General features: G+C 37.0%; 1 long non-coding RNA gene across 10 annotated transcripts in view; it reads right to left on the bottom strand.

The window, feature by feature from the left end:
• The window catches only part of LOC123102595 (uncharacterized), a 31282-nt gene extending 3900 nt beyond the window's left edge, over positions 1-27382 (bottom strand). For 7 of the 10 annotated variants that reach the window (XR_006449070.1, XR_006449074.1, XR_006449065.1 and 4 more), the window contains exons 1-4: positions 27048-27382; positions 26878-26960; positions 25889-26027; positions 1-25771 (exon numbers count right to left, since the gene is read on the bottom strand). This is a non-coding gene — a long non-coding RNA (uncharacterized lncRNA). The remainder of the gene's footprint in view (positions 25772-25888; positions 26028-26877; positions 26961-27047) is intronic. The other 3 variants (XR_006449068.1, XR_006449067.1, XR_006449066.1) reach the window with 3 other exon arrangements.
• Positions 27383-27702: the final 320 nt, after the last annotated feature.

The raw sequence follows: 27702 nt of genomic DNA, 5'->3' as shown, positions 1-27702 counted from the left end.
CACTATCCGTATGGTGATGCAAACGGCACAAATTTGCAGCCAAGTAGTACAAATCGTCAGGGCTCTTAGTAGGAAGAAAATAGAGGAACTGCAGCTGAACTTTGCTGTGTAGTTCACCATGCACTGCAAAATGGAGAACACAACGCAGCGGCCAGGCTCTGTGAGCACGATGTTGACGCGGACCTGGCAGCGTCCGTCGTGTCTGACACCGCTTGCCGCAGGTGCCCAACAAAATCCAAACAAAGACAATGAACATTAATGATCGCAGGAAGTGCATAGAAAATCCATAGTTTTGATATATAACTATATAATACAAGATTATTTTTTGCATACAACTGTATCTTATTGCATAGCAGAACTTTTCTATTATTGATTCTGAAGGAATTTATTTACCGTAACATCTTAATATTTTAGAGAGAATTCCTTATTTAACACCGTGTCTAAAATTTATGCCCTATTTGACATTGACAAATAATTTGTTCCCTATCTAACAAGGAGTCTAAATTTTATGCCTTTTATAACACTTATGTCCATTTTAAGCCTAAATGACACCTGAAATGACCATTTTGCCCTCATGTGGTATGTTTGTGTGCGCGTGCCTGTGATGTTGCGTGTGTTTGTGTGCGCGTATGTATGTGCTACTGCTGCATATGTGTGTGTGTGTGCACGCGCGCGTGTGCTGCTGTGTGTGAGTTTGCTACTGCGTGTGTACGTGCATGCTGTTGTGTGCATGCGTGGTGCGTGCAGTGGCGGAGGCAGGAATATTTTTCTGGTGTGGCGGAGTTTATGAAGGAGAAAATCATGTATGATATAATTTTGAAAGAACTTACTACAATACTGGATGTATATTACTTCGCTGTGTGTGTTGCTGCGTGTGTGTGTGTTGTTGATGCGTGCGTGTGTGCTGCTACCTGTGAGTGTGTTGCGTGTGTGTGTGTGTATGTGCTTCGTGTGTGCGTGCTGCTGTGTGTGTGTTGTGTGTGCTACTGCCCTCGCACTGATGTTGCGTGCGTGTGTTATTGCCCCGCACACACACATACCACATGAGGGGCAAAAGGATCTTTTCAGTTGTCATTTAGGCTCAAAATAGACAAAAGTGTTATAAAAGGCATAAAATTTAGACTCGTTGTTACATAAGGAAGAAAAAGTTTTTCAGTGTCAAATAAGGAAACGAAATTTAAGATAGTGTTAAGTAAGGAATTGTTTCAATATTTTAAGGCTTTAACAAAAGAAGAACATATAGTTTAGGAATGAACGGACTACATGAGTATGAGGAAACATTTATACCCATTACTATATATTGATAAACTTCATTATCAGTTGTTTGACTTTAATAAACAGCAAGATATATCCAATTCTTGTGCGTCTTTGGAGGTTCCTTAGTTGATCTTGCCATGGTAGGATAAGCACAAATGGCAGCATGAACCTTCTTGTACAGTGCTTCCTTGTCATCGGCCGCAATATTCTTCCTGATGTACTCACTGAAGTGAGATTGGTACTTCTTAGGTTCTGTCGCGCCTACTGATGCATCAGTGGCGGACTGAACTAGTGCAGTCAGTTAGCTGAACTGCAACGCTAGTGTGTGTGTGGGCTTGGGGCCCGTATGTGGTGTGGGCCGGAGGCCATGTAAGGGTAAGCCCAGGAAGGGGCGGCTACTTATGTACGAAACACTAAGGAGAAAGGCGGAGTGTGCAACTCCGTGTCCAGTGGGCAAACATGCCAACTTCAGCCACCACTTGGGAAGATTACACCGTTCTTCGCCAACGCTATCCATCAGCCTGCATCTGGGAAGGAGCTTCATCTCAAGGGGAGGACAATGTCGCGCCTACTGATGCATCAGTGGCGGACTGAACTAGTGCAGTCAGTTAGCTGAACTGCAACGCTAGTGTGTGTGTGGGCTTGGGGCCCGTATGTGGTGTGGGCCGGAGGCCATGTAAGGGTAAGCCCAGGAAGGGGCGGCTACTTATGTACGAAACACTAAGGAGAAAGGCGGCGTGTGATTGATTGAACCTTCTTTCCCCTTCTCTACGTCTCTCACCTACTCTCTTCTCTCTTCCTCATCCCCAATTCCAGATTGAGATCCATCTGGGCATTACAGGTTCCTCATCAGCTATTGACTGAAATATGGGTAGGGCAGAAGTTAAAACGAGATTCAGTAAGCTGCTTCAGAAATAAGAAGAAAGTACACTTGCTTTAGGATACTTTATATGGGTGAATCGGGCCCAGATATATCTTCCAGAAAGAATTCATGTATACAACAACGACAGCCCTAGGGAATGAAGAAATGGCATTATAATACCACGAGGGCAATGGATCCAACTCACCTTCATGTAGTCAGCAACATGACCTTCATAGATGTATTTGCAGTGAATCTCAGCGCCCGGGTGCTTCTTATCCTTCTTGAAGCCAGCAAATCTCTTGTCACTGTGTGGAATACCAAGACCACCATCCAAAGCTCCCTGCAGTAGCCAACAGACTGAAGAGGGTCTCAAAAGTAAATGGATAAACTATATGCTTCCTAATTCAATAGCTTAGAACCCCCTAAATATAGAATAAAAGAAGCAGACCAACAACAGGCAATAAATGCAGTCCAAGATTAGTCATACTTCAAGTCCATCAGTGAGCCTGCCGCAGAGCGATGGATCAAACAACACTGTAAGTAAGCTATATATTTTTCTTGGCTTTCCATGTGTACCAACTACATCCTTTAAAATGTCTATTATTTAGATTTCTAACCTATCCAGCAAAATTATCAATCGTGCATTCAAGATCTGTAGGTAAACAAAATAAAGGAGACTTTTCACCACAAATCTCATCCAGCCATCACAAACCATAGCATCAGAATAAGAGAACAAAGTTTAACAAAGTGACAAAACAACAGAAAATGAAAGCATTACAACAGCAGCACGCCATGGCAATCCTGAAAAGCAAAGACTTGTCAGTGTGGAAGAGGTATGTAAAACCCTCTCTGCCTGATCTTCCTACTCTTCCTCGCGACTGCAGATGAAAAGAAAAGCAGTTAACTTGAGGTCCAGATCTCAGATTCATACATCCAATTTTTTGCCAAAAAAAGCAAAGTAAAAATCTGAGAACTAAAACCAACTGATACAGCTGCGGGAGCCCAAATAGTTCTGCATACAAGAATCTTTAATTCCCCATAAGAAAACTTCTCCATACCAAGTTGTATATTCTTTGACACTTTCAATGGGAAAAATATTTAGCAATAAAACTGGTCATTGAAGCTAAAGCACCATTCATCTATGCAACAAGAACATAAATTAGTATCAGAATTCTAACATCAAATGTAGGTGTAGTCCATAGATAAGCTAACTACCTGGAATACCTAGCAATTTAAAATATATGCTTGAATGAAGCTGCAGAATGAGAAAAAAAGGGAGACAAGAGTGAGAGCAGGGAGGAGAGCGGAGGTGGAGGCAAACCTGAACCGCCTCGGCATCCTTGCTCCTGCTCCTCCTGTGCCAGGAAGGAGAGGGTTGTGGGGCGCAGGAGATGCGTGGAGTCACCATTGTGCACAACCAGCAGGAGCGGAGCCAAACTAAATCTCATAATCCACCATAAATTTTGGTTAAAGATCACAGTCGACTAACTAAAACCAAATTGTTCCAAATTTATTAAAGATTCATTTCCATAAAAATAATAATCACCATGCTCATCTATTAGACCTAAAATCTCATAATCCACCAAACATCTTTGACTATCTTCTCAAGACACAATCTCCTAACTAAATCCAACTAACATCTCATAAATCACAGACAAATTTGGTTCAATATCACAATCACCTAACTAAATCCAAATTGTTCAAGATTAATTAATACACCGAACATCTTTGACTATCTCTTCAAGATCACAATCAACTAACTAATCCATCAAAAATCTCATACTCCAGCATAAAATTTGGTTCAAAATGACAATCGCCTAACTAAATCCAAAATTTTCCAAGTTTATTAAATAATTATTTATCCAGCAATACAATAATCAACATGCTCACCTACAAGACCTAAATTCACATAATTCACCAAACATCTTTTACTAGCTTGTCAAAATCACAATCAGCTAACCAAATCCAACCAAAACCTTATAATCCACCGTAAAATTAGGTTAAAAGATCACAATCACCAAACTAAATCCAAATCATTTCAAACTAAATTAAATATATGTACATCCTCCAATATAATAATCGCCATGCTCAGTTATTAGACCTAAAATCCATAATCCACCAAACATCTTTGATTATCATCTCAAGACACAATCACCTAATTAAATCCAACTAAAATCTCATAAATCACAGAGAAATTTGGTTCAATATCGCAATCATCTACCAACTCTAAATTGTTTAAGATTAATTAATCCACCAAACATTTTTGACATCTCCCCAAGATCACAATCTACTAACTAAATCTATTGAAAATCTTGTAATCCACAATGAAATTTATTCAAGATCATAATAGCCTAACTACATCCAAATTACTCCATGTTTACTAAAGGACCATTTATCCACCAATATAATAACCACCACGCTCACTTACTAGACCTAAGTTTAACAAAATTCACCAAACATCTTTGACTAACAAGTCAAGATCACAATCACCTAACTAAATCCAACAAAACCTCAAAATCCACCTTGGATTTGTTTGAAAAATAGCAATCACCTAACTAAATCAAAATTGTTCCAAACTAAATTAAAGATCTGTTTATCCATCAATATAATAATCACCATTCTCATCTACTAAACCAAAAATCTCATAGTCCAGCAAACATCTTAGACTATATTCTCAAGACACAATCACCTAACTAAATCTACATTAAATCTCATAATCCAGCGTAAAATTCGGTTCAGTATCACAATCACCTAACCAAATCCAAATGATTCAAGATTAATTAATCCAAACATATTTGAATATGTTCTCAAGATCAGAATCAACTAACTAATCCATAAAAATCTCATAATCCACCATAAAATGTGGTTCAAGGTTACAATCACCTAACTAAATCCAAATTATTCCAAATTTATTAAAAATTCATTTATCCACCAATATATAATCAACATGCTCACCTACTAGACCTAAATTCACATAATTCATCGAACATCTTTTCCAACCTCCTCAAAATCACAATCACCTGACTAAATCCAATCAGAACCTTATAATCCATCGTAAAATTAGGTTAAAAGATCACAATCACCTGACCAATTCAAATTGTTTCAAATTAATTTAAACATCTATCTATCCACCAATACAATAATCACCATCCTCCTCTACTAGACCTAAAATCTCATGATCCACAAAACATGTTTGATTATCATCTCAAGACACAATCACCTAACTAAATCCAACTAATATCTCATAAATCACAGAGAAATTTGGTTCAATATCACAATCACATAACTAAATCCATATTGTTCAAGATTAATTAATACACCGAACATCTTTGACTATCTCCTCAAGATCACAATCAACTAAATCCATTGAAAAATCTCGTAATCCACCATGAAATTTGTTCAAGATCACAGAGAAATTTGGTTCAATATCGCAATCATCTACCAACTCCAAATTGTTAAAGATTAATTAATCCACCAAACATCTTTGACATCTCCCCAAGATCACAATCTACTAACTAAATCTATTGAAAATCCTGTAATCCACTATGAAATTTATTCAAGATCACAATAGCCTAACTACATCCAAATTGCTCCATGTTTACTAAAGGACCACTTATCCACCAATATAATAACTACCATGCTCACTTACTATACCTAAGTAAACATAATTCACCAAACATCTTTGACTAACTCGTCGAGATCACAATCACCTAACTAAATCCAACAAAACCTCAAAATCCACCGTGAATTTGTTTGAAAAATAGCAATCACCTAACTAAATCAAAATTGTTCCAAACTAAATTAAAGATCGGTTTTATCCACCAATATAATAATCACCATTCTCATCTACTAAACCTAAAATCTCATAGTCCAGCAAACATCTTTGACTATTCTCAAGACACAATCACCTAACTAAATCCACCTAAAATCTCATAATCCGGCGTAAAATTCGGTTCAATATCACAATCACCTAACTAACTCCAAATTATTCAAGATTAATTAATCCAACCATCTTTGAATATCTTCTCAAGATCAGAATCAACTAACTAGTCCATAAAAATCTCATTATCCACCATATAATTTGGTTCAAGGTCACAATCGTCTAACTAAATTCAAATTGCTCCAAATTTATTAAAGATTCATTTATCCACTAATATAATAATCAGCATGCTCACCTACTAGACCTAAATTCACATAATTCATCGAACATCTTTAACTACCTCGTCAAACTCACAATCACGTGACTAAATCCAACCAGAACCTTATAATCCATCGTAAAACTAGGCTAAAAATTGTTCCAAACTAAATTGAAGATCTGTTTTATCCACCAATATAATAATCACCATTCTCATCTACTAAACCTAAAATCTCATAGTCCAGCAAACATCTTTGACTATATTCTCAAGACACAATCACCTAACAAAATCCACCTTAAATCTCATAATCCAGCGTAAAATTCGGTTCAGTATCACAATCACCTAACCAAATCCTAATGATTCAAGATTAATTAATCCAAACATATTTGAATATGTTCTCAAGATCATAATCAACTAACTAATCCATAAAAATCTCATAATCCACCATAAAATGTGGTTCAAGGTCACAATCGCCTAACTAAATTCTCAAGACACAATCACCTAACAAAATCCACCTTAAATCTCATAATCCAGCGTAAAATTCGGTTCAGTATCACAATCACCTAACCAAATCCTAATGATTCAAGATTAATTAATCCAAACATATTTGAATATGTTCTCAAGATCATAATCAACTAACTAATCCATAAAAATCTCATAATCCACCATAAAATGTGGTTCAAGGTCACAATCGCCTAACTAAATCCAAATTGTTCCAAATTTATTAAAGATTCCTTTATCCACCAAAATATAATCAACATGCTCACCTACTAGACCTAAATTCACATAATTTATCGAACATCTTTTACTACCTCGTCAAAATCACAATCACCTGACTAAATCCAACCAGAACCTTATAATCCATCGTAAAATTAGGTTAAAAGATCACAACGACCTCACCAATTCAAATTGTTTCAAATTAATTTAAATATCTATTTATCCACCAATACAATAATCACCATCCTCCTCCACTAGACCTAAAATCTCATCCACAAAACATTTTTGATTATCATCTCAAGACACAATCACCTAACTAAATCCAACTAAAATCTCACAAATCACAGAGAAATTTGGTTCAATATCACAATCACATAACTAAATCCATATTGTTCAAGATTAATTAATATACCGAACATCTTTGACTATCTCCTCAAGATCACAATCAACTAAATCCATTGAAACATCTCGTAATCCACCATGAAATTTGTTCAAGATCACAATCGCCTAACTAAATCCAAATTGCTCCATGTTTACTAAAGAAGTCGCTACTTCCTTGAGATTGAGGTTTCCTCTACCTCTAATGCCTTCTTTTTTTCCTAAGAGGAGTATATCCAGGATCTTCTTGCTCGTGTCGCTCGTACTGATGAGCACACTATTGAGACTGCTATGGAGCTCAACATCCATCTTTGTGTCCACCTCCGCTCCCTGAACGTCCGGACGGGCGCCGTTGCCTGGTCACGGGTTGCTATGTGTGCTGTCTTGATCCCACATCCCGTGTTCCCTTGCTGGGCGACACCATGACCGCACGCTCAAGCACCACCAATGGCAAGCAAGAGCACAGACAATCGACGCATACCTGAATTTTACCCACGGGACACGCTCGATAACGGCGCTACCTATCATCAAGGCCAAGGGCGCACATTAGGAGAACGTGGGATGCTTAATCAAGTGTGTGACACAAAATCCGCAAACAGGACAAGAACACCAAAACGGACAACGAGGAACGAAGAGTGCACATGCACGTGGGATGCTGGATCAAACTCCATCTGCTGCCACTACCCCCATTCTCTCCTCATTTGCCTTGTTTACCAGTTATTTTCAGTAGTGGCATCATTGCCTTGAGTCACTTGTGTGGCCCTCATATCTATCCACCAATATAATAATCAACATGATCACCTACTAGACCTAAATTCACATAATCCACCGAACATCTTTTACTAGCTTGTCAAAATCACAATCACCTAACTAAATCGAAATTGTTTCAGACAAAATTAAATATATGTTCATCCATCAATATAATAATCGCCATGCTCAGCTATAAGACCTAAAATCCATAATTCACCAAACATCTTCGATTATCATCTCAAGACACAATCACCTAACTAAACCCAACTAAAATCTCATAAATCACAGAGAAATTTGGTTCAATATCGCAATCATCTACCAACTCCAAATTGTTTAAGATTAATTAATCCACCAAACATCTTTGACATCTCCCCAAGATCACAATCTACTAAGTAAATCTGTTGAAAATCTTGTAATCCACAATGAAATTTATTCAAGATCACAACAACCTAACTACATCCAAATTGTTCCATGTTTACTAAAGGACCATTTATCCACCAATATAATAACCACCATGCTAACTTACTAGACCTAAATTAACATAATTCACCAAACATCTTTGACTAACTCGTCGAGATCACAATCACCTAACTAAATCCAACAAAACCTCAAAATCCACCGTGAATTTGTTTGAAAAATAGCAATCACCTAACTAAATCAAAATTGTTCCAAACTAAATTAAAGATCTGTTTTATCCACCAATATAATAATCACCATTCTCATCTACTAAACCTAAAATCTCATAGTCCAGCAAACATCTTTGACTATTCTCAAGACACAATCACCTAACTAAATCCACCTAAAATCTCATAATCCAGCGTAAAATTCGGTTCAATATCACAATCACCTAACTAAATCCAAATTATTCAAGATTAATTAATCCAACCATCTTTGAATATCTTCTCAAGATCATAATCAACTAACTAATCCATAAAAATCTCATTATCCACCATAAAATATGGTTCAAGGTCACAATCACCTAACTAAGTCCAAATTGTTCCAAATTTATTAAAGATTCCTTTATCCACCAATATAATAATCAACATGCTCACCTACTAGACCTAAATTCACATAATTCATCGATCATCTTTTACTACCTCGTCAAAATCACAATCACCTGACTAAATCCAACCAGAACCTTATAATCCATCGTAAAATTAGGTTAAAAGATCACAACCACCTCACCAATTCAAATTGTTTCAAATTAATTTAAATATATATTTATCCACCAATACAATAATCACCATCCTCCTCTACTAGACCTAAAATCTCATGATCCACAAAACATTTTTGATTATCATCTCAAGACACAATCACCTAACTAAATCCAATTAAAATCTCATAAATCACAGAGAAATTTGGTTCAATATCACAATCACATAACTAAATCCATATTGTTCAAGATTAATTAATATACCGAACATCTTTGACTATCTCCTCAATATCACAATCAACTAAATGCATTGAAACATCTCGTAATCCACCATGAAATTTGTTCAAGATCACAATCGCCTAACTAAATCCAAATTGCTCCATGTTTACTACAGAAGTCGCTACTTCCTTGATATTGAGGTTTCCTCTACCCCTAATGCCTTCTTTATTTCCTAAGAGGAGTATATCCAGGATCTTCTTGCTCGTGTCGCTCGTACTGATGAGCACACTATTGAGACTGCTATGGAGCTCAACATCCATCTTTGTGTCCACCTCCGCTCCCTGAACGTCCGGACGGGCGCCGTTGCCTGGTCACGGGTTGCTATGTGTGCTGTCTTGATCCCACATCCCGTGTTCCCTTGCTGGACGACACCACGACCGCACGCTCAAGCACCACCAATGGCAAGCAAGAGCACAGACAATCGACGCATACCTGAATTTTACCCACGGGACACGCTCGAGAACACGGCGCTACCTATCGTCAAGGCCAAGGGCGCACATTAGGAGAACGTGGGATGCTTAATCAAGTGCGTGACACAAAATCCGCAAACAGGACAAGAACACCAAAACGGACAACGAGGAACGAAGAGTGCACATGCACGTGGGATGCTGGATCAAACTCCATCTGCTGCCACTACCCCCATTCTCTCCTCATTTGCCTTGTTTACCAGTTATTTTCAGTAGTGGCATCATTGCCTTGAGTCACTTGTGTGGCCCTCATCTCTATCCACCAATATAATAATCAACATGATCACCTACTAGACCTAAATTCACATAATCCAACGAACATCTTTTACTAGCATGTCAAAATCACAATCACCTAACTAAATCTAAATCGTTTCAGACTAAATTAAATATATGTTCGTCCATCAATATAATAATCGCCATGCTCAGTTATAAGACCTAAAATCCATAATCCACCAAACATCTTCAATTATCATCTCAAGACACAATCACCTAACTAAACCCAACTAAAATCTCATAAATCACAAAGAAATCTGGTTCAATATCGCAATCATCTACGAACTCCAAATTGTTTAACATTAATTAATCCACCAAACAACTTTGACATCTCCCCAAAATCACAATCTACTAACTAAATCTATTGAAAATCGTGTAATCCACTATGAAATTTATTCAAGATCATAATAGCCTAACTACATCCAAATTGCTCCATGTTTACTAAAGGACCATTTATCCACCAATATAATAACCACCATGCTCACTTACTAGACCTAAGTTAACATAATTCACCAAAATCTTTGACTAACTCGTCGAGATCACAATCACCTAACTAAATCCAACAAAACCTCAAAATCCACCGTGAATTTGTTTGAAAAATAGCAATCACCTAACTAAATCAAAATTGTTCCAAACTAAATTAAAGATCTGTTTTATCCACCAATATAATAATCACCATTCTCATCTACTAAACCTAAAATCTCATAGTCCAGCAAACATCTTTGACTATTCTCAAGACACAATCACCTAACTAAATCCATCTAAAATCTCATAATCCGGCGTAAAATTCGGTTCAATGTCACAATCACCTAACTAACTCCAAATTATTCAAGATTAATTAATCCAACCATCTTTCAATATCTTCTCAAGATCAGAATCAACTAACTAGTCCATAAAAATCTCATTATCCACCATATAATTTGGTTCAAGGTCACAATCGTCTAACTAAATCCAAATTGCTCCAAATTTATTAAAGATTCATTTATCCACTAATATAATAATCAGCATGCTCACCCACTAGACCTAAATTCACATAATTCATCGAACATCTTTAACTACCTCGTCAAAATCACAATCACGTGACTAAATCCAACCAGAACATTATAATCCATCGTAAAATTAGGCTAAAAAATCAAAATCACCTGACCAAATTCAAATTGTTCCAAATTAGTTTAAATATCTATTTATCCACCAATACAATAATCACAATGCTCCTCTACAAGACCTAAAATCTCATGATCTACAAAACATCTTTGATTATTAGCTCAAGACACAATCACCTAACAAAATCCAACAAAACCTCAAAATCCACCGTGGATTTGTTTGAAAAATAACAATCACCTAACTAAATCAAAATTATTCCAAACTAAATTGAAGATCTGTTTTATCCACCAATATAATAATCACCATTCTCATATACTAAACCTAAAATCTCATTGTCCAGCAAACATCTTTGACTATATTCTCAAGACACAATCACCAAACAAAATCCACCTTAAATCTCATAAGCCAGCGTAAAATTCGGTTCAGTATCACAATCAGCTAACCAAATCCTAATGATTCAAGATTAATTAATCCAAACATATTTGAATATGTTCTCAAGATCATAATCAACTAACTAATCCATCAAAATCTCATAATACACCATAAAATGTGGTTCAAGGTCACAATCGCCTAACTAAATCCAAATTGTTCTAAATTTATTAAAGATTCCTTTATCCACCAATATATAATCAACATGCTCACCTACTAGACCTAAATTCACATAATTCATCGAACATCTTTTACTACCTCGTCAAAATCACAATCACCTGACTAAATCCAACCAGAACCTTATAATCCATCGTAAAATTAGGTTAAAAGATCACAACCACCTCACCAATTCAAATTGTTTCAAATTAATTTAAGTATCTATTTATCCACCAATACAATAATCACCATCCTCCTCTACTAGACCTAAAATCTCATGATCCACAAAACATTTTTGATTATCATCTCAAGACACAATCACCTAACTAAATCCAACTAAAATCTCATAAATCACAGAGAAATTTGGTTCAATATCACAATCACATAACTAAATCCATATTGTTCATGATTAATTAATATACCGAACATCTCTGACTATCTCCTCAAGATCACAATCAACTAAATCCATTGAAACATCTCATAATCCACCATGAAATTTGTTCAAGATCACAATCGCCTAACTAAATCCAAATTGCTCCATGTTTACTAAAGAAGTCGCTACTTCCTTGAGATTGAGGTTTCCTCTACCTCTAATGCCTTCTTTTTTTCCTAAGAGGAGTATATCCAGGATCTTCTTGCTCGTGTCGCTCGTACTGATGAGCACACTATTGAGACTGCTATGGAGCTCAACATCCATCTTTGTGTCCACCTCCGCTCCCTGAACGTCCGGACGGGCGCCGTTGCCTGGTCACGGGTTGCTATGTGTGCTGTCTTGATCCCACATCCCGTGTTCCCTTGCTGGACGACACCACGACCGCACGCTCAAGCACCACCAATGGCAAGCAAGAGCACAGACAATCGACGCATACCTGAATTTTACCCACGGGACACGCTCGAGAACACGGCGCTACCTATCGTCAAGGCCAAGGGCGCACATTAGGAGAACGTGGGATGCTTAATCAAGTGTGTGACACAAAATCCGCAAACAGGACAAGAACACCAAAACGGACAACGAGGAACGAAGAGTGCACATGCACGTGGGATGCTGGATCAAACTCCATCTGCTGCCACTACCCCCATTCTCTCCTCATTTGCCTTGTTTACCAGTTATTTTCAGTAGTGGCATCATTGCCTTGAGTCACTTGTGTGGCCCTCATCTCTATCCACCAATATAATAATCAACATGATCACCTACTAGACCTAAATTCACATAATCCAACGAACATCTTTTACTAGCATGTCAAAATCACAATCACCTAACTAAATCTAAATCGTTTCAGACTAAATTAAATATATGTTCGTCCATCAATATAATAATCGCCATGCTCAGTTATAAGACCTAAAATCCATAATCCACCAAACATCTTCAATTATCATCTCAAGACACAATCACCTAACTAAACCCAACTAAAATCTCATAAATCACAAAGAAATCTGGTTCAATATCGCAATCATCTACGAACTCCAAATTATTTAACATTAATTAATCCACCAAACAACTTTGACATCTCCCCAAAATCACAATCTACTAACTAAATCTATTGAAAATCGTGTAATCCACTATGAAATTTATTCAAGATCATAATAGCCTAACTACATCCAAATTGCTCCATGTTTACTAAAGGACCATTTATCCACCAATATAATAACCACCATGCTCACTTACTAGACCTAAGTTAACATAATTCACCAAAATCTTTGACTAACTCGTCGAGATCACAATCACCTAACTAAATCCAACAAAACCTCAAAATCCACCGTGAATTTGTTTGAAAAATAGCAATCACCTAACTAAATCAAAATTGTTCCAAACTAAATTAAAGATCTGTTTTATCCACCAATATAATAATCACCATTCTCATCTACTAAACCTAAAATCTCATAGTCCAGCAAACATCTTTGACTATTCTCAAGACACAATCACCTAACTAAATCCATCTAAAATCTCATAATCCGGCGTAAAATTCGGTTCAATATCACAATCACCTAACTAACTCCAAATTATTCAAGATTAATTAATCCAACCATCTTTCAATATCTTCTCAAGATCAGAATCAACTAACTAGTCCATAAAAATCTCATTATCCACCATATAATTTGGTTCAAGGTCACAATCGTCTAACTAAATCCAAATTGCTCCAAATTTATTAAAGATTCATTTATCCACTAATATAATAATCAGCATGCTCACCCACTAGACCTAAATTCACATAATTCATCGAACATCTTTAACTACCTCGTCAAAATCACAATCACGTGACTAAATCCAACCAGAACATTATAATCCATCGTAAAATTAGGCTAAAAAATCAAAATCACCTGACCAAATTCAAATTGTTCCAAATTAGTTTAAATATCTATTTATCCACCAATACAATAATCACAATGCTCCTCTACAAGACCTAAAATCTCATGATCTACAAAACATCTTTGATTATTAGCTCAAGACACAATCACCTAACAAAATCCAACAAAACCTCAAAATCCACCGTGGATTTGTTTGAAAAATAACAATCACCTAACTAAATCAAAATTATTCCAAACTAAATTGAAGATCTGTTTTATCCACCAATATAATAATCACCATTCTCATATACTAAACCTAAAATCTCATTGTCCAGCAAACATCTTTGACTATATTCTCAAGACACAATCACCAAACAAAATCCACCTTAAATCTCATAAGCCAGCGTAAAATTCGGTTCAGTATCACAATCAGCTAACCAAATCCTAATGATTCAAGATTAATTAATCCAAACATATTTGAATATGTTCTCAAGATCATAATCAACTAACTAATCCATCAAAATCTCATAATACACCATAAAATGTGGTTCAAGGTCACAATCGCCTAACTAAATCCAAATTGTTCTAAATTTATTAAAGATTCCTTTATCCACCAATATATAATCAACATGCTCACCTACTAGACCTAAATTCACATAATTCATCGAACATCTTTTACTACCTCGTCAAAATCACAATCACCTGACTAAATCCAACCAGAACCTTATAATCCATCGTAAAATTAGGTTAAAAGATCACAACCACCTCACCAATTCAAATTGTTTCAAATTAATTTAAGTATCTATTTATCCACCAATACAATAATCACCATCCTCCTCTACTAGACCTAAAATCTCATGATCCACAAAACATTTTTGATTATCATCTCAAGACACAATCACCTAACTAAATCCAACTAAAATCTCATAAATCACAGAGAAATTTGGTTCAATATCACAATCACATAACTAAATCCATATTGTTCATGATTAATTAATATACCGAACATCTCTGACTATCTCCTCAAGATCACAATCAACTAAATCCATTGAAACATCTCATAATCCACCATGAAATTTGTTCAAGATCACAATCGCCTAACTAAATCCAAATTGCTCCATGTTTACTAAAGAAGTCGCTACTTCCTTGAGATTGAGGTTTCCTCTACCTCTAATGCCTTCTTTTTTTCCTAAGAGGAGTATATCCAGGATCTTCTTGCTCGTGTCGCTCGTACTGATGAGCACACTATTGAGACTGCTATGGAGCTCAACATCCATCTTTGTGTCCACCTCCGCTCCCTGAACGTCCGGACGGGCGCCGTTGCCTGGTCACGGGTTGCTATGTGTGCTGTCTTGATCCCACATCCCGTGTTCCCTTGCTGGGCGACACCACGACCGCACGCTCAAGCACCACCAATGGCAAGCAAGAGCACAGACAATCGACGCATACCTGAATTTTACCCACGGGACACGCTCGAGAACACGGCGCTACCTATCGTCAAGGCCAAGGGCGCACATTAGGAGAACGTGGGATGCTTAATCAAGTGTGTGACACAAAATCCGCAAACAGGACAAGAACACCAAAACGGACAACGAGGAACGAAGAGTGCACATGCACGTGGGATGCTGGATCAAACTCCATCTGCTGCCACTACCCCCATTCTCTCCTCATTTGCCTTGTTTACCAGTTATTTTCAGTAGTGGCATCATTGCCTTGAGTCACTTGTGTGGCCCTCATCTCTATCCACCAATATAATAATCAACATGATCACCTACTAGACCTAAATTCACATAATCCAACGAACATCTTTTACTAGCATGTCAAAATCACAATCACCTAACTAAATCTAAATCGTTTCAGACTAAATTAAATATATGTTCGTCCATCAATATAATAATCGCCATGCTCAGTTATAAGACCTAAAATCCATAATCCACCAAACATCTTCAATTATCATCTCAAGACACAATCACCTAACTAAACCCAACTAAAATCTCATAAATCACAAAGAAATCTGGTTCAATATCGCAATCATCTACGAACTCCAAATTATTTAACATTAATTAATCCACCAAACAACTTTGACATCTCCCCAAAATCACAATCTACTAACTAAATCTATTGAAAATCGTGTAATCCACTATGAAATTTATTCAAGATCATAATAGCCTAACTACATCCAAATTGCTCCATGTTTACTAAAGGACCATTTATCCACCAATATAATAACCACCATGCTCACTTACTAGACCTAAGTTAACATAATTCACCAAAATCTTTGACTAACTCGTCGAGATCACAATCACCTAACTAAATCCAACAAAACCTCAAAATCCACCGTGAATTTGTTTGAAAAATAGCAATCACCTAACTAAATCAAAATTGTTCCAAACTAAATTAAAGATCTGTTTTATCCACCAATATAATAATCACCATTCTCATCTACTAAACCTAAAATCTCATAGTCCAGCAAACATCTTTGACTATTCTCAAGACACAATCACCTAACTAAATCCATCTAAAATCTCATAATCCGGCGTAAAATTCGGTTCAATATCACAATCACCTAACTAACTCCAAATTATTCAAGATTAATTAATCCAACCATCTTTCAATATCTTCTCAAGATCAGAATCAACTAACTAGTCCATAAAAATCTCATTATCCACCATATAATTTGGTTCAAGGTCACAATCGTCTAACTAAATCCAAATTGCTCCAAATTTATTAAAGATTCATTTATCCACTAATATAATAATCAGCATGCTCACCCACTAGACCTAAATTCACATAATTCATCGAACATCTTTAACTACCTCGTCAAAATCACAATCACGTGACTAAATCCAACCAGAACATTATAATCCATCGTAAAATTAGGCTAAAAAATCAAAATCACCTGACCAAATTCAAATTGTTCCAAATTAGTTTAAATATCTATTTATCCACCAATACAATAATCACAATGCTCCTCTACAAGACCTAAAATCTCATGATCTACAAAACATCTTTGATTATTAGCTCAAGACACAATCACCTAACAAAATCCAACAAAACCTCAAAATCCACCGTGGATTTGTTTGAAAAATAACAATCACCTAACTAAATCAAAATTATTCCAAACTAAATTGAAGATCTGTTTTATCCACCAATATAATAATCACCATTCTCATATACTAAACCTAAAATCTCATTGTCCAGCAAACATCTTTGACTATATTCTCAAGACACAATCACCAAACAAAATCCACCTTAAATCTCATAAGCCAGCGTAAAATTCGGTTCAGTATCACAATCAGCTAACCAAATCCTAATGATTCAAGATTAATTAATCCAAACATATTTGAATATGTTCTCAAGATCATAATCAACTAACTAATCCATCAAAATCTCATAATACACCATAAAATGTGGTTCAAGGTCACAATCGCCTAACTAAATCCAAATTGTTCTAAATTTATTAAAGATTCCTTTATCCACCAATATATAATCAACATGCTCACCTACTAGACCTAAATTCACATAATTCATCGAACATCTTTTACTACCTCGTCAAAATCACAATCACCTGACTAAATCCAACCAGAACCTTATAATCCATCGTAAAATTAGGTTAAAAGATCACAACCACCTCACCAATTCAAATTGTTTCAAATTAATTTAAGTATCTATTTATCCACCAATACAATAATCACCATCCTCCTCTACTAGACCTAAAATCTCATGATCCACAAAACATTTTTGATTATCATCTCAAGACACAATCACCTAACTAAATCCAACTAAAATCTCATAAATCACAGAGAAATTTGGTTCAATATCACAATCACATAACTAAATCCATATTGTTCATGATTAATTAATATACCGAACATCTCTGACTATCTCCTCAAGATCACAATCAACTAAATCCATTGAAACATCTCATAATCCACCATGAAATTTGTTCAAGATCACAATCGCCTAACTAAATCCAAATTGCTCCATGTTTACTAAAGAAGTCGCTACTTCCTTGAGATTGAGGTTTCCTCTACCTCTAATGCCTTCTTTTTTTCCTAAGAGGAGTATATCCAGGATCTTCTTGCTCGTGTCGCTCGTACTGATGAGCACACTATTGAGACTGCTATGGAGCTCAACATCCATCTTTGTGTCCACCTCCGCTCCCTGAACGTCCGGACGGGCGCCGTTGCCTGGTCACGGGTTGCTATGTGTGCTGTCTTGATCCCACATCCCGTGTTCCCTTGCTGGGCGACACCATGACCGCACGCTCAAGCACCACCAATGGCAAGCAAGAGCACAGACAATCGACGCATACCTGAATTTTACCCACGAGACACGCTCGATAACACGGCGCTACCTATCATCAAGGTCAAGGGCGCACATTAGGAGAACGTGGGATGCTTAATCAAGTGCGTGACACAAAATCCGCAAACAGGACAAGAACACCAAAACGGACAACGAGGAACGAAGAGTGCACATGCACGTGGGATGCTGGATCAAACTCCATCTGCTGCCACTACCCCCATTCTCTCCTCATTTGCCTTGCTTACCAGTTATTTTCAGTAGTGGCATCATTGCCTTGAGTCACTTGTGTGGCCCTCATCTCTCTCCACCAATATAATAATCAACATGATCACCTACTAGACCTAAATTCACATAATCCAACGAACATCTTTTACTAGCATGTCAAAATCACAATTACCTAACTAAATCCAAATCGTTTCAGACTAAATTAAATATATGTTCGTCCATCAATATAATAATCGCCATGCTCAGTTATAAGACCTAAAATCCATAATCCACCAAACATCTTCAATTATCATCTCAAGACACAATCACCTAACTAAACCCAACTAAAATCTCATAAATCACAAAGAAATCTGGTTCAATATCGCAATCATCTACGAACTCCAAATTGTTTAACATTAATTAATCCACCAAACAACTTTGACATCTCCCCAAAATCACAATCTACTAACTAAATCTATTGAAAATCGTGTAATCCACTATGAAATTTATTCAAGATCATAATAGCCTAACTACATCCAAATTGTTCCATGTTTACTAAAGGACCATTTATCCACCAATATAATAACCACCATGCTAACTTACTAGACCTAAATTAACATAATTCACCAAACATCTTTGACTAACTCGTCGAGATCACAATCACCGAACTAAATCCAACAAAACCTCAAAATCCACCGTGAATTTGTTTGAAAAATAGCAATCACCTAACTAAATCAAAATTGTTCCAAACTAAATTAAAGATCTGTTTTATCCACCAATATAATAATCACCATTCTCATCTACTAAACCTAAAATCTCATAGTCCAGCAAACATCTTTGACTATTCTCAAGACACAATCACCTAACTAAATCCACCTAAAATCTCATAATCCGGCGTAAAATTCGGTTCAATATCACAATCACCTAACTAAATCCAAATTATTCAAGATTAATTAATCCAACCATCTTTGAATATCTTCTCAAGATCATAATCAACTAACTAATCCATAAAAATCTCATTATCCACCATAAAATATGGTTCAAGGTCACAATCACCTAACTAAGTCCAAATTGTTCCAAATTTATTAAAGATTCCTTTATCCACCAATATAATAATCAACATGCTCACCTACTAGACCTAAATTCACATAATTCATCGATCATCTTTTACTACCTCGTCAAAATCACAATCACCTAACTAAATCCAACCAGAACCTTATAATCCATCGTAAAATTAGGTTAAAAGATCACAACCACCTCACCAATTCAAATTGTTCCAAATTAATTTAAATATATATTTATCCACCAATACAATAATCACCATCCTCCTCTACTAGACCTAAAATCTCATGATCCACAAAACATTTTTGATTACCATCTCAAGACACAATCACCTAACTAAATCCAATTAAAATCTCATAAATCACAGAGAAATTTGGTTCAATATCACAATCACATAACTAAATCCATATTGTTCAAGATTAATTAATATACCGAACATCTTTGACTATCTCCTCAATATCACAATCAACTAAATGCATTGAAACATCTCGTAATCCACCATGAAATTTGTTCAAGATCACAATCGCCTAACTAAATCCAAATTGCTCCATGTTTACTAAAGAAGTCGCTACTTCCTTGATATTGAGGTTTCCTCTACCCCTAATGCCTTCTTTATTTCCTAAGAGTATATACAGGATCTTCCTGCTCGTGTCGCTCGTACTGATGAGCACACTATTGAGACTGCTATGGAGCTCAACATCCATCTTTGTGTCCACCTCCGCTCCCTGAACGTCCGGACGGGTGTCCGTTGCCTGGTCACGGGTTGTTATGTGTGTTGTCTTGATCCCACATCCCGTGTTCCCTTGCTGGGCGACACCATGACCGCACGCTTAAGCACCACCAATGGCGAGCAAGAGCACAGACAATCGACGCATACCTGAATTTTACCCACGGGACACGCTCGAGAAAACAGCGCTACCTATCATCAAGGCTAAGGGCGCACATTAAGAGAACGTGGGATGCTTAATCAAGTGCATAACACAAAATCCGCAAACAGGACAAGAACACCAAAACGGACAACGAGGAACGGAGAGTGTACATGCACGTGGGATGCTGGATCAAAGTCCATCTGCTGCCACTACCCCTATTCTCTCCTCATTTGCCTTGTTTACCAGTTATTTTCAGTAGTGGCATCATTGCCTTGAGTCACTTGTGTGGCCCTCATCTCTATCCACCAATATATAATCAACATGCTCACCTACTAGATCTAAATTCACATAATCCACCGAACATCTTTTACTAGCTTGTCAAAATCACAATCACCTAACTAAATTAAATATATGTTCATCCACCAATATAATATCGCCATCCTCAGTTATTAGACCTAAAATCCATAATCCACCAAACATCTTCGATTATCATCTCAAGACAAAATCACCTAACTAAATCCAACTAAAATCTCATAAATCACAGAGAATTTGGTTCAATATCGCAATCATCTATCAACTCCAAATTGTTTAAGATTAATTAATGCACCAAACATCTTTGACATCTCCCCAAGATCACAATCTACTAACTAAATCTATTGAAAATCGTGTAATCCACTATGAAATTTATTCAAGATCACAATAGCCTAACTACATCCAAATTGCTCCATGTTTACTAAAGGACCATTTATCCACCAATATAATAACCACCATGCTCACTTACTAGACCTAAGTTAACATAATTCACCAAACATCTTTGACTAACTCGTCGAGATCACAATCACCTAACTAAATCCAACAAAACCTCAAAATCCATCGTGAATTTGTTTGAAAAATAGCAATCACCTAACTAAATCAAAATTGTTCCAAACTAAATTAAAGATCTGTTTTATCCACCAATATAATAATCACCATTCTCATCTACTAAACCTAAAATCTCATAGTCCAACAAACATCTTTGACTATTCTCAAGACACAATCACCTAACTAAGTTCACCTAAAATTTCATAATCCGGCGTAAAATTCGGTTCAATATCACAATCACCTAACTAAATCCAAATTATTCAAGATTAATTAATCCAACCATCTTTGAATATCTTCTGAACATCAGAATCAACTAACTAGTCCATAAAATCTCATAATCCACCATATAATTTGGTTCAAGGTTACAATCGTCTAACAAAATTTGCAAATTGTTTCAAATTTATTAAAGATTCACTTATCCACTAATATAATAATCAGCATGCTCACCTACTAGACCTAAATTCACATAATTCATCGAACATCTTTTACTACCTCGTCAAAAGCACAATCACGTGACTAAATCCAACCAGAACCTTATAATCCATCGTAAAATTAGGCTAAAAAAATCAAAATCACCTTACCAAATTCAAATTGTTTCAAATTAATTTAAATATCTATTTATCCACCAATACAATAATCACCATGCTCCTCTACTAGACCTAAAATCTCATAATCCACAAAACATCCTTGATTATCAGCTCAAGACACAATCACCTAACTAAATTCAACTAAAATCTCATAAATCATAGAGAATTTTGGTTCAATATCACAATCACCTAACTAAAACCATATTGTTCAAGATTAATTAATGCACCGGACATCTTTGACTATCTCCTCAAGATCACTGTCAATTAAATCCATTGAAAGATCCCGTATTCCACCATGAAATTTGTTCAAGATCAATATCACCTAACTAAATCCAAATTGCTCCATGTTTACTAAAGAAGTCGCTACTTCCTTGAGATTGAGGTTTCTTCTACCTCTAATGCCTTCTTTATTTCCTAAGAGGATTTGTCTTGATCCCACATCCTATGTTCCCTTGTTGGGCGACACCATGACCGCACGCTCAAGCACCACCAATGGTGAGCTAGAGCTCGGACAATGGACGCATACCTGAATTTTACCCACGGGGCGCACCCAAGAACACGGCGCTACCTATCGTCAAGGCTAAGGGCACACATTAGGAGAACGTGGGATGCTTAATCAAGTGCGTGACACAAAATCCGCAAACAGGACAAGAACACCAAGCCGAACTGCGGGGAACGAAGAGTGCACAGGCACGTGCGATGCTGGATCAAAGTCCATCGGCTGCCACTACCCCACTCTCTCCTCTTTTGCCTTGTTTACCAACTATTTTCATTAGTGGCATCATCGCCTTGAGTCACTTGTGTGGCCCTCATCTCTATCCACCAATATAGTAATCAATATGCTCACCTACTAGACCTAAATTCACATAATCCACCGAACATCTTTTACTAGCTTGTCAAGATCACAATCACATAACTAAATCCAACCAAAACCATATAATCCACCGTAAAATTAGGTTAAAAGATCATAATCACCGAACTAAATCCAAACAGTTTCAAACTAAATTAAATATTTGTTTATCCACCAATATAATAATCACCATGCTCAGTTATTAGACCCAAAATCTTATAATCCACCAAACATCTTTGATTATTTTCTCAAGACACAATCACCTAACTAAATCCAACTAAAATCTCATAAATCACAGAGAAATTTAGTCAATATCACAATCACCTAGCTAAATCCAAATTGTTAAAGATTAATTAATACACCGAATATCTTTAGCTATCTCCTCAAGATCACAATCAACTAACTAATCCATTAGAAATCTCATAATCCACTATAAAATTTGGTTCAAGATCACAATCGCCTAACTAAATCCAAATTTTTCTAAGTTTTCTAAAAATCCATTTATCCACCAATATAATAACCAAAATGCTCACCTACTAGACCTAAATTCACATAATCTACCTTACATCTTTTACTAGCTCGTCATGATCCCAATCACCTAACTAAATCCAACCAAAACCTAATCACCATGCTCATTACCATAACTAAAATCTCATAATCCATCAAGCATTTTGACTATCTTCTCAAAACACAATCACCTAACTAAATCCACTTCAAATCAAATAAATCACCGAGAAATTTGGTTCAATATCACAATCCCCGAACTAACTTCAAATTGTTCACGTCGACTAAGAGGCACCTACGGCAACTTCGTAAAATCTCAAGATGATATGCTGGCTCAGTCTCTCGAAGGTGCTCATAGGGATAGGGTGTGTGTGTGCGCATTCATAGGGATGAGTGTATGCCCGTTTGTATGAGCGCTTGCGTCTGTACTGTATTAAAAAAAGATTAATTAATCAACCGAACATCTTGGACTATCTCCTCAAGATCTCAATCAACTAATTAAATCCATTTAAAATCCTGTAATTCACCATGAAATTTGGTTCAAAATCACAATCGCCTAACTAAATCCAAATTTGTTAAAAATCTATTGAGCCACCAATATAATAACCACCATGCTCACTTACTAGACATAAATTCTCACATAATCCATCGAACATCATTGATTATTGCGTCAGGATCACAATCACCTAACTAAATCTAACCGAAACATCAAAATCCACCGTGAGTTTGCTTAAAAGATCACAATCATCTAACTAAATTTAAATTGTTTCAAACTAAATTAAAGGTCTATTTATCCACCAATATAATAGTCACCATGCTCACGTACCAGACCTAAAATCTTAAGATCCACCTAACATCTTTGACCATCTTCTCAAGATCATAATAACTTAACTAAATCCACCTAAAATCACATAAATCATCGTGGAATTCGGTTCAATATCACAATAACCTAACTAAATTCAAATTGTTCTAGGTTAATTAATCCATCAAAAATCTTAAGTATCTCCTCGAGATCACAATCAACTGACTAAATCCATCTAAAATCTTGTAATCCCCCATGAAATTTGGTTCAAGATCACAATTTCCTAACTAAATCCAAATTTTCTCAAGTTTACTAAAAAATTACTTACTTAACCGATATAATTACCACCATGCTCACCTACTAGACCTAAATTCACATAATCCACCAAACATTTTTTACTAGCTCGTCAAGATCACACTCACCTAACTAATTCCAACCAAAACCTCATAATCCACCGTGAAATTTGGTTTAAGATCACAATCACTTAACTAAATCCAAAATGTTCCAAACAAAATTAAAGATCTATATATCCACCAACATAATAATCATCATGCTCATCTACCATACCTAAACTCTCATAACAACCGGACATTTTAGACTATCTTCTCAAGATTAAATCACGTAACAAAATCCACCTAAAATCTCATAATCCATCATGAAATACGGTTCAATATCACAATCACCTAACTAAATCCAAATTGTCCAAGATTAATTAATCCACCGAACATCTTTGACTGTCTCCTCAAGATCACAATGAACTGCATCAAAATCTCGTAATCCACCATAAAATTTGGTTCAAGATCATAATCGCCTAACTAAACCCAAATTGCTTCAAGTTCATTAAAGATCCATTTATCCGCCAATATAATAACCACCATGCTCATTTACTAGACATAAATTTTCATAATCCACCGAACATCTTTGACTATCTCGTCAAGATCGCAATCACGTAACTAAATCTCCACTTCATCTCCATTTTGTAAAACCTTATTTTCAGAATCATCCCATGGGCATTAGTGACACCCTTGGGTTTTTGTAAAACATTTATGAGTAATAAAGATTCTTCCCAAGTCCTATGATTTACACGACTAGCATGGCTAAGGATTACTATTAAACTTGCACATATGACGCACATTTATTTGTGACCACTACATGGTTAGAAAGGAGGGGTTTTAAGAATGTCAAAGGAGGGTGTCAATATCAAGCACATAGAGGATAGCTAAACCCTAGCTAATTAACTTAGCATAAGAATGTCAAAGGGTGTTCAATATTAAGGACATATGGCATAGCTAAACCCTAGATAATTTACTTAACATAGCAATACTAGTAAACAATAATTTATGCATGAAAATTAATTATAAGTGTAATGCAAATATGGGTTCAACATGATCAAAGTAGATTGCTTGCCTCGCTCAGCAAAGTTTTCAATGGTTTTGGTCACTCCTCGAACGTCCTTGAATCTTTTGAAAGATACTGATTTCTACTCAATGGAAAAAAATTAACACACAATCAATAAACAATATGTGCAAAGGGCTCCAAAATATACAGAAGTAGTATCATAGTAAAGAGGGAAATTTTCGAAGAATTTTGGAAGTACCCTGGATTTTAGAAAGAGAGAAATGGCATTGTGGGCCAGAACGGGTCTGCCTGATTAAATAGTACTACACCAGGGGGAAGGGGGTCGACGTCGAAGGCGTGAAGGAGAAATACACCTTCACTTACACACCGATTTAAACCTACATTGGGGCGATCACACAAGCCACACATGAGCAGCAAAACTAGGATAATCAAGCAATATATAAAGTTCACAATCAAGCATCATACCAAAGTCATATATGCTACCTATATTATTGCACACAACATGCAAGCACGGTGCACTGGTTAGATCTTGTGAGATATACTATCTCAGCCTAATGAATACTCAGTAGTTAGCCATCAGCCTCCCTCCTATACTGGGGACAAGTGCAGTTTCCTCGCTAGAAAAACAATGCATATGGTTCAGACTTTTTCAGACAACTAAATTACAACATCACATTCTAATTTCTAAAGTCCGAGTGCAAAGCATCAAGTCTGTTCAGGAGAGTAGGACTAAGATTACCCACAGCCATGATTTAATTTTGTCGAGTTTTTCACTCAATGCGCTAAGCTGAACGCAGACAGAAGTTTTTCACTATAGAAGACAGATTTCAGACTTCCTCAAACAAAATAGTTTGCCTGAATAAAACCGCATCATGTCTGTTCGATAAGATTACTCACGTCTAGAATCAAGATTGTGCACAAGTGTGAAATGCAAGTGTCCACAACATCAGAAGATTATGTTTTAACATATCAAAATTGCAATGACAGCAATTTCATGGTCCAAGCATCCAAAGAACTTGATTTTGATAAAGAGATTGTTTTTTTTTATTTCCCACTTAGCTCAAATCTGCCTCGACTAATCACATGCAGGAAAAATATGCAAACGAATCTACTTAGCATTTGGCTCGACTAATCACAGGGAAAAAAATTGCAGACGAATCTAGTTAGGATTTGGCTTCTTATCACAGACAGGGAGGAGTGCAGATGAGGAAGGGGGGCTGAGCTTACTTCTCGGCGTGGTGGAACAGGTAAAGGTGGAGGAGCTTCTTCACCTCGATCAACCATGCCGGCACGTTCTTGACCGCCTGGTGCTGCAAGCACACACACGCAATTCAGTCACCGGAATCTACGGCGTGAGATGAGATGAGATGAGACGAGGAGTGGAGCGCTAGCGGGACCTGCGGGAAGAGGTGAGCGACGTAGAAGCCCTGCTAGATGAGGGCGTGGAGGCGCATGAGCGTCGACCTTCTCGCCGTGGAAGCGGGAGTCGAGGCGCGCCGGGATGGCGGCGGCATCCGGGTCGTCGTAGAGATGCGCGTCCGCTGCACTACCCGCGACGTTGCCGCGCCACTGGCCCGCATCCCCGAACCAGTCTCTCTATATGCTATAGGCAGGCTTGCTTGCCCCGGCTCCCTCGTCGAACGCGGCGGCAAGCTGCGCGGCGGGGATCTGGGCGGCCGCCGGCGCGTTTCGCGGTTCCTGTCGGTCTCGTTCACGGGAGCGCGATTGGGTACAAGCGGGCCGACCTTGACATGTAACCTGGGCCGTTTACCAGAGGAACTGGATCGTATACATCGGGCTTGGAAGCGGGGATACAGGTACACAGCGACGAGAGGTACCCTCGGCCCAACTTCAACTTCGCTCCTGCAAAAAAATTGATTTAAACAAGTATGTAGACAAACAGATTGATGTTTTATTTCTAGCCGAGGAGTTTCGTGAGAGGAAAGGATCCATGAGGGCCATGACATAACGAGCTAAGAGCTTTTGGGGATTGAAGTACTTGTAGATGTGAGGGGAGGATGGAGTTGTGTGAGATGGGATGTCGGGGCATTA

This window comes from Triticum aestivum, chromosome 5A, assembly GCF_018294505.1.
Source record: "Triticum aestivum cultivar Chinese Spring chromosome 5A, IWGSC CS RefSeq v2.1, whole genome shotgun sequence".
Lineage (NCBI taxonomy): Eukaryota > Viridiplantae > Streptophyta > Magnoliopsida > Poales > Poaceae > Triticum > Triticum aestivum.
Note: the sequence above shows the minus strand (reverse complement) of the source record. Positions and strands in the feature narration are given on the sequence as shown.